The following is a 16703-nucleotide window of genomic DNA, read 5'->3' on the forward strand; positions in this document are numbered from 1 at the left end:
GATAATTTGTAGACAAATGTATTACCTTAATCTGTTAACTGTCAGTAGCCTCTAACCATACAATGTTGTATTTATGGAGGTTTGCAATTCCCTATTTGTGACCCCCAAGTACAATAAAGCATCCCACAGATACTGTCTGTTGTACCTCTCCAGGATTTTCTTTTATCTGTAGATGGTAACATACAAATGAAATTTTTTGTCTCAGTTAGTGTTATTTATTTTAGAGCTCTATGTGGATTTTAATTAGATTATTACATATTCAAATGGAAACTGAATATTGGTCTATGCTTCATCATTTGAACTATAGAATGAAAAGTAATTTGTCAGCAGGCATAAACTCTTCTAGAGGGACATCATTGTTTTAATGTTCCATCCCTTGCTTAGCATAAATGTAAATGAGACTATAATTAGAACTCTGTCTCAAATATAACAGAATAGAGAACTCAATATAAATCCAGAAATTTACAACCAATTCATAGTCTTCAATGGAACCAAGAAGTTATAATGATGAAAGGACAGTCTTTTTAAATAAATTATGAGGGGAAAACTGGGTAACTATGTGCAGAAGCTTGAACTATTCTGCTAGCTTTCACCATACACAACAATCAAATTAAAACGGATTAAAGTCTTGAAATTAAGACATGAAACTATGAAACTACTAGAAGAAAATATTGGAGACAATTCTCCAATGTTTTGGGCTAAGAATTCTTGAGAAAGACTCAAAGGCACAGGCAAGCAAAACGAAAATAGTTGAGATTACATAAAACCAGAATTCGTCTGCACTGTAAAAATAAATAAATAAGTAAAATGAGTAGACAACCCTTAGAATGGGAGCAAATATTTACAAACATCTAACAAGGGATTAATAACCAGGAAATATCGGGAGCTTAAACAACTCAATAGCAAGAAATAAATAATTCAATTTAAGAATCGGCAAAAGGTCTGAAAAAAATGTCTTAAAAGAAAACACACTAATGGCCATCAAGTATATGAAAAAATGTTCAACATCACTTGATCTCAGAGAAATGCAAATCAAAAGCAAAATGCAGTACTGTCTGACAGCAGTGAAAATGGCTTGCATCAAAAAGACAGGCAATAGTAAAGACCAGCAGGGATGTGTAGAAAGGGATCCACTCATGCACTGGTACCGGGACTGTGAATACAAAAGACATCGGGGAGAACAGTATGAAGACTCCTCAGAAAACTAAATACACTATGGAGAACAGCATGAAGGTTCCTGAAAACTACTAAAACAGATCTTTCATATGATCCAGAGGTTCCACTACAGAGTATATATCCCCAAGAAAGAAAACCAATATATCTAAGAGATATCTATACTCCTATGTTTATTGCAGCTATATTTGTAATAGCCAAAATAGGGAATCAACCTAGATGCCTATCAATAGATAAATGGATTAATAGTATATATGCACAATAGTATATAAATGGATATATAGTATATATGCACAATGAAACGTTATTCAGTCATAAAGAAACCTTAATTTGCAGCAAGATAGATAGACCTAGAGATAATTATGTTAATCAAAATAAGCCAAGCACAGAAAGACAAACATCACATGCTCTCACTCATGTGCAGGAGCTAAAAACATGAATATCATGAAGAGAGTAGACTGGTGGTTATCAGAGGCCATGATGGAGAGAGGGAAAAAAGAAAATAAAAAGTATATATAAATGTGTATTACTACTGAACTGTACCTTTAAAATGGTAAAGATGGTAACTAATGTGTGTATTTTAACCTTAATAAGAAATTAAAACAAAACAATGCAGTACATATATACAACGTACTATTCCCAAGCCATGCAAATAAAAGCATATTATTTACAGCAACATGGCTGAAGTGGGAGGACATTATGTTCAGTAAAATAAGCCAGGGTACAGAAACATAAATACCACAGGATCACATTCATTTGGAAGTCTGAAAATATATTGATCTCATAGAAGCATAGACTAGAATAGTGGCTCTCAGAGCCTGGTGGGCACGAGAGTAGAGATGGCAATGTAAGGATAGATTAGCTAACAAGTACAAAGCTACAGTTAGATAGGATAAGAAAATTCTAGTGTCCTATATACCACCACGGGGTGACTGGAGTAAACAACAATTTATTGATATTAAATATTTAAAATTTCTGCAATCGAGGATCCTAAATGTTTTCACCACAAACAAATAGTAAATTTTCGAGATGATGCCTGTGCTAAATACAATGATTTGATTATTATATAATGTGTATGTGTATTAAAATATCATGTTGTTCTCCAGAAATATTTACAATTGCATGCAAATGAAAAATGAAATAACAATAAAAAGTAAAATCTCTTGCTCCTAACTTGTTAGTATTTATCTTTAAGTTTTTGTTTCATCAGTCTTTACAGTATACTTTTGATTCATTGATATTTGTAATAGTTAAGTCATCATCATGAACATTTTTTTTAAATTTAATCCTTTGCTTTAAATTAAACATGTTTTATATTAAAAATACACACACACATATATATATTCAATATATATATATATATATTCAACTGACCTAATGTCATGATTCATAAATTCTATACTGAGACAAAAATGACCATTGTGATGCTTATAGACATTTTGATCAATAGCCAAGCTTTTGGTCAATCTCTGAAAATTGAGATGCTGAGTGAGCCAAAGGGGAAAATTCTTAGACAAACTGGAAGCAATTTGGCTGAGGCTTTTTTTTTTTTTCAGACAGAGTTTCACTTTTGTTGCCCAGGCTGGAGTGACATGGTGTGATCTCAGTTCACTGCAACCTCTGCCTTCTGGGTTCAAGCGATTCTCCTGCCTCAGCCTCCTGAGAAGCTGCGATTACAAGCCTGCACCATCATACCTGGCTAATTTTGTATTTTTAGTAGAGACGGGGTTTCCCCATGTTTGTCAGGCTGGACTCAAATTACTGACCACAGGTGATCTGCTCGCCTTAGCTTCCCAAAGTGCTGGGATTACAGGCATGAGCCACCATACCTGGCCCATTTTTTGTATTTTAAGCATGTATTTAGCAAACTAAAAACTAACTTGGTAACTAAACAAACTGAAATAAAATTTAGGACTGTATTTTTCAATAAACAGCCTTATATGGTTTGGTTCTGTGTCCCCAACCAAATCTCATCATGGATTATACTCCCACAATTCCCTTGTGTTGTGGGAGGGACTTAGTGGGAGATAATTTGAATCATGAGGACAGTTTCCTTCATACTGTTTTTGTGGTATGGGATCTGTCAATTTTTATCAGGAGTTTCTGCTTTTTCATCTTCCTCATTTTCTCTCACTGCCACCATGTAAGAAGTGCCTTTTGCCAACTGTAAATCCAATTAAACCTCCTTTTCTTCCTAGTCTCAATTATGTCTTTACCAACAGCATGAAAATTGACTAATACAGTAAGTTGGTACCAGTAGAGTAGGGTGTTGCTGAAAATATACCCAAAAATATGGAAGTGACTTTGGAACTGGGTAACAGGCAGAGGTTGAAATAGTCTGCCAGGAGCGGTGGCTCAAGCCTGTAATCCCAGCACTTTGGGAGGCCGAGGTGGGTGGATCACGAGGTCAATAGATCGAGACCATCCTGGTCAACATGGTGAAACCCTGTCTCTACTAAAAATACAAAATATTAGCTGGGCATGGTGGCGCGTGCCTGTAATCCCAGCTACTCAGGAGGCTGAGGCAGGAGAATTGCCTGAACCCAGGAGGCGGAGGTTGCAGTGAGCTGAGATCGCGCCATTGCACTCCAGCCTGGGTGACAAGAGCGAAACTCCGTCTCAAAAAAAAAAAAAAAAAAAATAGTTTGAAGAGCTCAGAAGAAGACAGGAAAATATGGGAAAGTTTGAAACTTCCGAGAGACTTGTTGAATTGCTCTGCTCAAAAGCTTGATAGCAAGATAGACAATAAGGTCCAGGTCAAGGTGGAGATAAGGAACTTGTTGGGAACTGGAGCAAAAGTGACTCATGTTTTGTTTTAACAAAGAAACTGGCAATATTTTGCCCCTGCTCTAGCAATTTGTGGAACTTTGAATTTGAGAGAGATGGTTTAGTATATCTGGCAAAAGAAATTTCTAAGCAGCAAAGCACTCAAGAGTTGGCTTGGGTGCTGTTAAACACATTCAGTTTTCTAAGGGAAGAGGAGCACAAAAATTTGCAACCTGACAATGTGACAGAAAAGAAAAAAAAACAATTTCAGAGGAAAAATTCAAACCAACTGCATGGATTTGCATAAGTACCAAGGAGCCTAATGTTAATCCCCAAGACATTGGAGAAAATGTCTCCAGCACATGTCAGAAGGTCTTCATGGCTGCCCCTCCATCGCAGGCCTGGAGGCCTAGGAAAAAGTGGATTGTGAGCTAGGCTCAGGGTCACTGTTCTGTGTGCAGCTTAGGGACTTGGTGCCCTGCGTCCCACACACCTTAGCTGTGGCTGAAAGGGGACAACATAGAACTTAGGCTGTAGCTTCAGAGGGTGAAAGCCCCAAGCCTTGGCAGCTTCCATGTGGTGTTGAGCCTGCAGATATCAAGAACTGGGGTTTAGGAACCTCTGCCTAGATTTCAGAAGATGAATGGAAATGCCTACATGTCCAGACGGAAGTTTGCTGCAGGTGGAGAGCCCTCATTGAGAACATTTGCTAGGGCAGTTCAGAAGGGAAATATGTGATTGGAGCCCCCACACAGTGTTCCTACCACCCAGTGGAGCTGTGAGAACAGGGCCACCATTCTCCAGATCCCATAATGGTTGATCCACCATTAGTTGGCACCGTTCACCTGAAATGGCATAGACACTCAATGCCAGCCCATGAAAGCCTCCAAGACAGAGGTTATACACTGTTAAGCCATGGTGGCAGAGCACTCAAAACCTTGGGAACCCACCTCTTGCATCAGTGTGACCTGGATGTGAGACATGGAGTCAAAGGAGATCATTTTGGAGCTTTAAAATTTGGTTTCCTCACTGCATTTTGGACTTGACTGAGTCCTGTAACCACTTTGTTTTGGCCAATTTCTCTCATTTGAAACCCAGTACCTGTACCCCCACTGGATCTTGGAAGTAACTAGCTTGCTTTTGATTTTACAGGCTCATACATGGAAGAGACTTGCCTTGTCTCAGGTAAGAAGTTGGACTGTAGACTTTTGGGTTAATGCTCAAGTGAGTTATGAGTTTGCAGGACTATTAGGAAGACACGATTGGTTTTAAAATGTTAGGACATGGCCGGGTGCAGTGGCTCAAGCCTGTAATCCCAGCACTTTGGGAGGCCGAGGCGGGTGGATCATGAGGTCAAGAGATCGAGACCATCCTGGTCAACATGGTGAAACCCCGTCTCTACTAAAGATACAAAAAATTAGCTGGGCATGGTGGCGCATGTCTGTAATCCCAGCTACTCAGGAGGCGGAGGCAGGAGAATTGCCTGAACCCAGGAGGTGGAGGTTGCAGTGAGCCAAGATCGCGCCATTGCACTCCAGCCTGGGTGACAAGAGCGAAACTCCGTCTCAAAAAAGAAAAAAAAAAAAAAAAAAAAAGTTAGGACATGTAAATTGGAGGGACCAAGGGTGGAATGATATATTTTGGCTATATTTTCCCACCCAAATCTCATCTTAAATTATACTCCCATCATTCCCACATATTGTGTGAGGGACTCAGTGGGAGATAATTTGAATCATTGGGGGAGTTTCCCCCATACTGTTTTTGTGGTAGTGAAAAAGTCTCACGAGATCTAATGAGTTTATCAGGGGTTTCCACTTTTTTATCTTTCTCGTTTTCTCTTGTTGCCTCCATGTAAGAAGTACCTTTTTCCTCCTGCCATGATTCTGAGGCCTTCCCAGCCATGTGGAACTGTAAATCCAATTAAACTCCTTCTTCTTGGTGACGTGTATGTCTCTACCAGCAGCATGAAAATGGACTAAAACAGAGCCCACATTTCATACAATCATTAATAATGGAGCCTCCACCATTCCTAGGAAACCAACTGATCATATGATTCCCAAATGAGACAAATGCCTCATCACATCCTGCCCAAACAAATCGCATTCCTAGCTGCAGACAATCCAATGCTTTAGCCACTTTCCTGCAGTGGCTAAAGAAGACCTGAAGACCTCACCACTCACACTGCTGGAAAGAGTTCTCTGTACCTCTTCTGGTTGTAAGTGCTTTCCTAATCTATGAATAGTTCTTGGCTCAGATTAATTCTGTATAATCTAATTTTTTTAGAAATTTTCTTTTATTTAAAGTGTCCCATGTGACTAAGAATACAGATATTAATGATTATCACATATCTTACCCTGTCTTTGAGGCAATGTTTTTCCTAGATCTGTAAACTTACATTTTTCGTCAATTTTGGATAATCCATAACCATTGTCTCTTTAGTTTTTCACTCCAATTTCTCTTTCTTCTCTCAGATGAATGATGACACTTCTGATTCTTTCCTCTTTATAGTTAGCCTCTCTTTTGATTTTGTTATTCTTACCTCCTTATAGTGTCTTATAAATAATTTTTTATATATTTATACCATATTAATTATTTCTTTAGTTTTTCACTCACTCATTGACTTCTAGGAAAATTATGTGGTATGTTTCTAGATATTTTATTAATTTTTCAAGTCTGACCCACCGTTACTGACAGGTTGTTAGCATTTACTTGCCTCTTTAATTTTATCTGTTGTTACTTTAAACATTTCTATAACAACCATTTTATTTTCTGAACTTAAAATACAGCATGTCTTAGTCTCTTTTTGCTTTTGCAACAAAAATACCATAAACGGGATGGTTTATAAAAAATAGAAATTTACTTCTTATAATTCTAGAGGCTGGGACTTTTAAGGAAGACACACCAAAAGATTCAAGGTCCGCTGAGGGCTTTCTGCTCAATGACAGTACCTTCTATGTGTCCTCACATGGAGGAAGAAGGGAATGAGAACACTTGGGCCTACTTTATAAGGAAGCTAAACCCATTCATGAGGGCTGTGTCCTCATGACCTAATCTCCCAAAGGCCTTCTTAATGCTACCACATTGGACATTAAGTTTCAACATATGAATATGGGGAGATAAAACATTCAAACTATAGCACAACTTCTTTAGTTCTTAGGTTTAATGTAGTCTAATTAGTTTCTGTTTGTTTTTTTTTTACAATGTCTTGATTGTCACAAAATTTGTTAGTATTTGGGAAGTGGTAGGTGGTTGATTGAATTCTTGTTCCAAATCTTTATCTGTATTTGGGTTTTTTAAAAAATATAACTGAAGTGGCATTAATAAGAGACATAATATATTCCTATTACTTTTATATATACCTTGACCTTTGACTAGTTTTGCCTAGTTGATTGTGGATGAAATGACAGTGTGTCTATGCTAAGTCCTTTTGAAGCATATGTTTCTATTACCCTGTTTGTGTTTAAGAAGGCTAATAGAAACCTATCTTATCACATTGCTGTGATAAGAACACTCCTCACATAGGCCCTGAATCCAGAATAAAAGCCACGTAGAACAACAATGCCCCAATTTCATCTTAGAACTAATGCTTAAAGTAGAGCCAGGCCACTGCACCTGTAAATCTAAAATCTGAAACATGGATTTCCCAGTTGATGTACTTTCCACTGAGCATGATAACAAATATATATTTTCATGCTTTGTTCTGGATTGGTTTTGTTTTACATGATTCACAACTGATAAATTATGGTTTATTTTAACCTAAAAATGTCAAAGAGCCTAACTTGTGGAATATTTTTCTCCAACCATTTTGCTGCTGGTAGACCAGAAGTGGAAATCCTTATTTATTTATTTATTTATTTATTTATTTATTTATTTATTTATTTTTATTGCATTTTAGGTTTTGGGGTACATGTGAATAACATGCAAGATTGTTAATTTAGGAAGTTGTAAACTGTTCCTAAAACATTTTAGTTTTTAGCAATTTTAAACCCAGTTCAATAATTCACTGATGTACAAATGATTGATGTCATTAACTTTAGTGCTGACATAATGTTCTGTGCACAAATCAGCTACCAAACCCTTGTAATTGCAAATTTAGATCAAGCTGTTGTTACTGTCTTCTAGCACTTGTAATTTCCTACTTCTCTGAAAATGGCTTCCTGATTCCATGCCTCTGTATTTTGTGTATTCCCTCATGTACTCCAGTATACAGAAATTCAAGTTCTTGGCCACCACATTTCCAGGTGCTTAGGACTGCAGTCCCATTTACGTTTGGCTATTGTTTTTTTCTTTCTGTTAGATTCCTTCAAAATAATTCCCAAGACCCTCTATGAGAGAGTCCTTTCAAGAATCTTTCCATATGTTTGTGGTACCATAATGCTTACAAAAGGCTGTCTACTGTAAGGTTTGGCTATGAATTGATGGGTCTCTCAGATTGTCTAATTATTGATAATATCTAAGTGATTTTGTCTTTATAGTAGTCCTTTTTTATTTTTTATTTTTTTTTCAAAAATAATATCCAGGCTGGGCGCAATGGCTCACACCTGTAATCCATTGGGAGGCGTGGGCAGGCAGATCACCTGAGGTCAGGAGTTCAAGACCAGCCTGATCAACATGGAGAAACCCTGTCTCTACAAAACAACAGTAACAACAACAACAACAGCAAAATATCCACCAAATTTAAAAATAAGGGTCACTGATATGTGATGCACCTCTCTTTATTATTATTATTTTATTTTCATACTTTAATTTCTGGGGTACATGTGCAGAACTTGCAAGTTTGTTACATAAATATACAGGTGCCATGCTGGTTTGTTACATCCATCATCCCATCATCTTGCATTAGGTGTTTCTCCTAATGCTGTCCTTTCCTTACCGCCCCCCACTCCCCACAAGCCCTGGTGTGCACTTCTCACAGGCACTGATCGTGTCCTAGTCTGCTTCATGCTGGGCTAACAGAGTAGCACAGACTTTTAAAATGAACAGAAATTTATTTGGCTCACAGTTTCGAAGGTGGGGAAGTATCATGGGCCCGCATCTGGTGAGTGCCTTCTTGCTGTTTCATCTGACGGTGGCAGGGCAGAGAGTGAGCGAGAGAAAGAGGTTGAAGTCATAGCCTCAAGAACTTTTGTAAGTGAAATAAATCCATACATGAGTGTGGAGCCCTCATAGTCTAAAAACTGATTAGCTTCCACTTTCCAACACTGTTGCATCGGTAAAGTAAGTTTTAAACACATGCTTCTAAAAAAAAATACATTCACGCTAAAGCAGGTAGAATCTTAATATTTCCTCCAAATCTATTGTAATTCAAGACATAACTTCATCTAGTTTTTTATGTCTTTGAAATTTAAGAAATTCTACTTTTATTCTGAGTTTTTTAAAATCTAAATTTAGATTTTTTTTCCACATAGAGAAAATTTAAGACTCATTTGTGTTTCTAGCACATATTTGTCATTCCTTTCAAGTTTTCCAGAGCTATTTTGTTCGACTAAGCATTCCTTAGTTCCTGTAATGCTCCTAACTATGTATAAGTGAAAATAGTGGAGCTGAAGAAATAAAGATAAATAATCCTGCTAAAGTTGACCCTCTACTTGAATGTCGCTTAGTGGTACTGTTTTATGAGAATAATATAATGATTTGAGCAAAAATAAAACACAAACCCCAAATATATAATGAAATAGATTTTTAATGGCTATATGTATAAATATGTAAATATATAGGTATATAATTTTAGTATCATTTGGTCATATTTCTATAAGTATTTACTTAGAACTTACATGTTTTTATGAGTGGTGTTCCCTGCAACACACAATACTTATAACCTAGGAATGTAATAAATGTGAATAGGTGCTCAATGAAATGTTTGCTGTTCGAAATAAAATACTTTTCCTTGTTCTAATGTAAATAGCAATATAAAGTCTCTGTAGACTCTTAAAGTCATCATAATATTATGCAACAACTCTAAGTACCATAGCTAAGAACTTGAAATGGATGCAAATTTATTATTCCTATATGTGATTAAAAGTGAATTCAGCAATTTAAGACAATATTTATTAAACTAAAATGCCAAAATAGAAAATATTTCTGTTCTTTTCACCAAAACTAATGTTTAATATTCAATTTAAATTTTTTTCACCGTGCCTGCAACCAAGATAAACAGGAAAAAGGAAGTTGCACAGCATTTTAGTTACTAGAATGAAGGGACAATCAAATCATAAAATTTCTATATGTTTAATGGTGAAAATTTAAGTTCCCCATTTAAAAATTGGGCATGTGAAATATTCCAATGAGCTTAGGATAAAGTCAAATATACCTAGTTGTATGTAGATCTTCTTAATTACCTTGGAGGAGTTTGTCTTCATCATAAACATAAATATCTAAAACCCACAAATGACAATACTGATGTCATTTAAATATACATGGCTCTGTAACATGCCTATGGGTTAATTTTTGCTGATGAGTTTATTACTCTAATTTCATTGCATTGCAATAATATCTATAGGCAAGCGCCTGGAAGCAATTACCTGAAAAACTTAACTACATGCACGAGTATGGCTTAGAAGAGCAAAAATATGCTTTAGTTCATGCAAAATGCAACAGCTTGCCTACTGTGTTACATATCTAAGTCAAGTGAAAATCATCACACTCGGCCAGGCACAGTGGCTCATGCCTGTAATCCCAGGACTTTGGGAGGCCAAGGCAGGCAGATCACTTGAGGTCAGGAGTTCAAGACCAGCCTGACCAACATGGAGAAACCCCATCTCTACTAAAAATACAAAATGAGCCAGGTATGGTGATACATGCTTGTAATCGCAGCTACTCAGGAGGCTGAGACAGGAGGATGGCTTCCACTTGGGAGGTGGAGGTTGCATTTAGCCAAGATCCTGCCATTACACTTCAGCCTGGGCAATGAGAGTGAAAACTCCGTCTCAAAAAAAAGAGAAGAAAAAAAAATCATCACACTCAAATTTTCAGACCGGATTAAAGCAAAACTATACAATTCGGTCTGGTCTAAATATTGTTAATATTCATGGCTCTGTTTATATAACTAAGACCAATTTCCAGAATATGCTGAAAAATTTTAGAGAATGAAAATAAAAACCATTACCCTGTGATAATAAATTTTGGAAATACATTCTGATTTTCTGATTTATACACAAGTTCTCCAAAAATTTATCCTAATTTAGTAGGAGTTTTATTAAAATTAAATGAGACTAAACTCATAAATGAATGATATTGTTTGGCAGTGCCCCAACCCAAATTTCAGCTTGAATTGCATCCTTTAGAATTCCCACCTGTTGTCGGAGAGATCCGGAGGAGGTAACTGAATCATGAGGACTGGTCTTTCCCATGCTATTCTCATGAAAGTGAGTAAGTCTCAGGTCATCTGATGGTTTTATCTGGGTTTTCTGCTATTCCTGCTTCCTCATTTTTCTCTTGCCACCACCATATAAGAACCATCATTCTCAGAAAACTAACACAAGAACAGAAAACCAAACACTGCATTTTCTCACTCATAAGTCAGAGTTAAACAGTGAGAACACATGAACACAGAGACGGGAACATCACACCAAGGCCTGTCCAGGAATGGGGTGTCAGGAGAGGGTATGCATTATGAGAAACATCTAATGTAGGTTATGGGGTGATGGATGTAGCAAACCACCATGGCACGTGTATACCTATGTAACAAACCTACACATTCTGCACATGTACCTCAGATCTTAAAGTATAATGAAAAACTAAAAAGAAAGAAACAAGTCAGAATATGGAGATAGTTTTACAGACTGGAAAGAGGGGTTGTTGGGTAGTAAACAAGAGAGAGATGATATGTTGGTCCACATATATATGGATTTATAATGAATATTGACTTTCTAATTAATTAATTTTTATTGATACATAATGGTTTATTTTTATGGGGAATATGTGGTATTTTGACACATGTGTAAAATATGTACTGATTCATCAGGGTATTTGGGATAGCCATTATCCCAAACATTTATACTTTCTTTGGGTTAGGAATATTCCAAATCTTCTTTTTTAGCTATTTTGAAATATACAATAAAGTCTTGTAAAGTATTAAAAAAAAATAAAGAAGTGCCTTTTGCCTCCTGCCATGAATCTGAGGGCTCCCCAGCTGTGTGGAACGATTAAGTTCAATTAAAGTTCTTTTTATTCCAGTCTCAGATACGTCTTTATCAGCAGCATGAAAGCAGACTAATACAATGACTTAGTAGAGTCCCTGGAACCTTGTAAACATGTTCAATAATTTCAACACTGTCATGACAGCCATCATTCCAAACATTGTATCTGATATAACTTTTATTAAAATCATCAAAGTGCTTCTTGCTTAAGAATGGGTTTCTGTCTCTGAAATATATTCTCCTCAATATTACATACTCATGCAATGGAATTTCCACGTTTGCTAAGAGACTTAATTGTTAAAAAACACTGAAAATATGAAAGTTGTAATTCACATTTAATATTCTTATTAAGCTTTTTATACCAACATTATTTGAAAAGTTTGATTTCATGTGAGAATCTTTATATATTTGATTAAGGCAATACCAATATTTTGACATTAATATATCATATTGACAATATATATCATGATAGATTAACTATTAAGCACTTTTTCAGCTCTGATTTAGCTTAATTCAAAATCAGATATATAGTGTTATATATAAATAAAAACTTTTGATTTTATTGTAAATTTTAATAATATATGCCTCCATTTTTAGTTAATAACTCTTACCTGTAAAAATTACCCATCATCTCTGATCTTTTACTATGATTATGAATCATTCTTTCTTATTTATTGATAAGTAAATATATAATTGTAAATGTGTATGCCTTTAACTTTCTTAACGTCAATAGTTTAGTTTTTGTTGTTGTTGTTGTTATACTTTAGGTTCTGGGGTACATGTGCAGATTATGCAGGATTGTTGCATAGGTACACACATGGCAATGTAGTTTTCTGCCTCCATCCCCCCATCACCTATATCTGGCATTTATCTCCATACTTTTCCTACCCAAATTCCCCACCCCCTGTTTTCCCTCCCCTATCCCTGCATATACTCCAGTGTGTGATGCTCCCCTCCCTGTGTCCATGCATTCTCATTGTTCAACATTCACCTATGAGTGCAAACATGTGGTCCTTGATTTTCTGTTCCCGTGTCAGTTTGCTGAGAATGATGGTTTCCAGATTCATCCATTTCCCTAAAAAGAACATGAATCATCATTTTTTTACAGCTGCATAAACTTCCATGGTGTAGATGTGCCACATTTTCTTTGTCCAGTCTATCATTGATGAGCTTTGGGTTGGTTCCAGGTCTTTGCTATTGTAAACAGTGCCACAGTGAACATAAGTGTGCATATGTCTTTATAATAGAATGATTTATAATCATTTGGGTATATATCTGGTAATAGGATTGCTGGGTCAGATGAAATTTCCATTTCTAGATCCTTGAGGAAGTCCCACATTTTATTCCACGATGGTTGAACTAATTTACTCTCCCACCAACAGTTCAAAAGTGTTATTTCTCCACATCCTCTCTTTTTGAGGAGATTGGAGTGTCTGTTGTCTCCAGATTTTTTAATGATCACCATTCTAACTGGCATGATAGTATCTCAATGTGGTTTTGATTTGCATTTCTCTAATGACCAGTGATGATAAGCATTTTTTTCATATGTTTGTGGGCCTCATATATGTCTTCTTTTGAAAAATGTCTGTTCATAGACTTTGCCCAATTTTGAATGGGTTGGTTTGTTTGTTTTTTCTTGTAAATATGCTTTAGTCCTTTGTAGATTCTGAATATTAGCCATTTGTCAGATGGGTAGATTGCAAAATTTTTTTTCCCATTCTGTTGGTTTCTGGTTTCACTAATGATTGTTTCTTTTGCTGTACAGAAGCACTGGAGTTCAGTTAGATCCCGTTTGCTTATTTTGGCTTTTGTTGCCAATGCTTTTGGTGTTTCAGTCATTAAGTCTTTGCCTATGCCTGTGTCCTGAATGGTTTTGCCTAGTTTTTCTATTAGGGTTTTCATGGTGTTAGGTCTTATGTTTAAGTCTTTAATCCATCTCAAGTTAATTTTAGTGTAAGGTGTCAGGAAGGGGTCCAGTTTCTGCTTTCTGCACATGGCTAGCCAGTTTTCCCAACACCATTAATTAAACAGGGAATCCTTTCACCATTGCTTGTTTTTGTCAGATTTGTCAAAGATGAGATGGTTGTAGATGTGTGACATTGCCTCCAAGGCCTCTGCTCTGTTCCATTGGTCTGTATCTCTATTTTGTTACCAGTGCCATGCTGCTTTGATATCTGTAGCCTTGTAGTGTACTTTGAAGTCATGTATCGTGATGTCTCCAGCTTTGTTCTTTTTGCTTAGGATTGTCTTGGCTATGTGAACTCTCTTTTGGTTCTATATGAAGTTTAAGGTGTGTTTTTGTTTGTTTGTTTCCGGTTCAGAGAAGAAAGTTATTGCTAGCTTGATGGAGACAGCACTGATTCCCGAGACTTTGCTGAAGTTGCTTATCAGTTTAAGGAGATTCTGGGCTGAGATGATGGGACTATACAATTATGTCATCTGCAAATAGAGACAATTTGACTTCCTCCTTTCCTAACTGAATACCCTTTATTTCTTTTCCTTGCCTGATTGCTCTGGCCAGAACTTCCAATACTATATTGAATAGGAGAGGTGAAAGAGGGCATCCTTGTCTAGTGCCAAATTTCAAAGGGAATGCTTCCAGTTTTTGCCCATTCAGTATGATATTGGCTGTGTGGGTTTGTCATAAACAGCTTTTTTTATTTTGAGATACGTCTCATCAACATCTAGTTTATTGAGAGTTTTTAGCATAAAGATCTGTCCAATTTCATTGAAGGCCTTCTCTGCATCTATTGAGATAATCTTGTGGTTTTTGTCTTTGGTTCTGTTTATATGGTGGATTATGTTTATATTTTAGTTTTTAAAATTACTTTCTTTTTTAGGTCCATATCCTCAGAATTTAATATAAACAATAGAAATATTAGCTTACATAATTAAACATGAAGAAATGATTTAGTAAAATGACATTGAGTAACCTAAAGCAAATATATATATTATATATATATAATTATATATATATATAAATTATATAAATATATAATTTATATTTATATATATAAATTATATAAATATATAATTTATAATATATTTATATAAATATAATTTATATATATATATATATTTGCTAAAATTGGAAAAATAAAAATAGAATCAAATGACTACCCAATATATCTGGGTCAAGAATGGTCTCAGGTCTATTGCTTTTAGCACAAACCGCTGTAGAATATGTCTTTAGTGTTGTGCCATCAGATAACCCAATGTCAGCTGCGTCCTGTCCTTGAAGTTCCAACCCATGGTTAAGTTTTCAGAAAAGGGAATATGTTGGTATTATTTTGAATTTTATACTACCTCTTGTGGTCAGTGAAGCTTGGTCTTCTTATGAGCAATTTAATCAGAACTACATAATGAATGAAACACAAATCACCAATGGAAAGGATATTAGATAGCTAAAATTAACCAATAACCATTCTTCCCTTTGTTTGCTCAGTTTATGCACCCATTATACTGTCAAACAATCAAACTACTTAAGAAAATACAACCATATGATTGGAAACAATAATCCTTCTCAGTGGAGACTGGAAATTTCTAACTATTAGGTCCAAAGGGGATACTATTAGACATCTGGCTCCAGACTGTCTGAATAATTTCATTATATTACTTAGTTCTGTGTAGTAACTTTTATTTGTTCTACAAATTCTCAAGCAAGTGCAAAGTTTAACTAAAAACTTTCAAAAGCAGGGATACATTTCACATTACATTAGTTAGAGCAAAGAGGAGAAAATAAATAATTAGATAATCAGACACATGGAAAAGATAACATAAATTCATAGAGTAAATGCAGCATTTATTTTTAACTGATCAAGAGGTTATAGCTACTATTTAGATTTATCAGCCATATTTTTATTGCCCTATTATCACTTGTACTTCAGATGGAAAGCATTTGTTTTGCCTAAAACACTAACCCAAATATTAATAATTTATGGGTCTGTGTTCCTGGTGTTTTTCAAAAATAAGACTGCAGTAATTCTGGAATTTTCTACCACTAAAAATTTAAATAAAATCTCTTCTTGGATTTCCAGAATTCCATCCATGATTCTCTATATCCTTATTCTACTGCAACATATATATTTCTCTTTAATGGAACCTACCAACTTAGCTAAATATAATATCCCCTTTTGTACCTTTTAACATAGTTGGAAAAAGAAGTCCCCTATGGCCACTTCAGTCTCTCACATTATGATCTGAGTTTTCAGTATTGCCAAATTAACATTTTGAAAGTGTTTTATTAGCAATAGTTGGAATGTACATCACTCACATTTCTACAACTTTGGCCCTGAACTCAGTCATTCAGGTTTTTGGAAACCATAAATTGCTTTTAAATAACATGCATTACAACTTATGTCAAGCTTCCTTTGGGATCATAACAATCAAGAGAGACTTGGAACGTCATTGATGTGTTTATATACATTTGCATTGTCACAGTATATATTTTAGTTTGGGCTGCTGTTATAAAATGCTACAAACTGAGTTACTTATAAAAAAAAAGAAATTTATTTCTCACACTTCTACAGACTGAGAAAATTTTAGGTGATGTGTTCAGACCATAACAACATAATACAGCTTTAAGAATGATGAAACTTTTAATTTCTAAAAGGACCAAATTGTAGT

This window comes from Callithrix jacchus, chromosome 21, assembly GCF_049354715.1.
Source record: "Callithrix jacchus isolate 240 chromosome 21, calJac240_pri, whole genome shotgun sequence".
Classification (NCBI taxonomy): domain Eukaryota; kingdom Metazoa; phylum Chordata; class Mammalia; order Primates; family Cebidae; genus Callithrix; species Callithrix jacchus.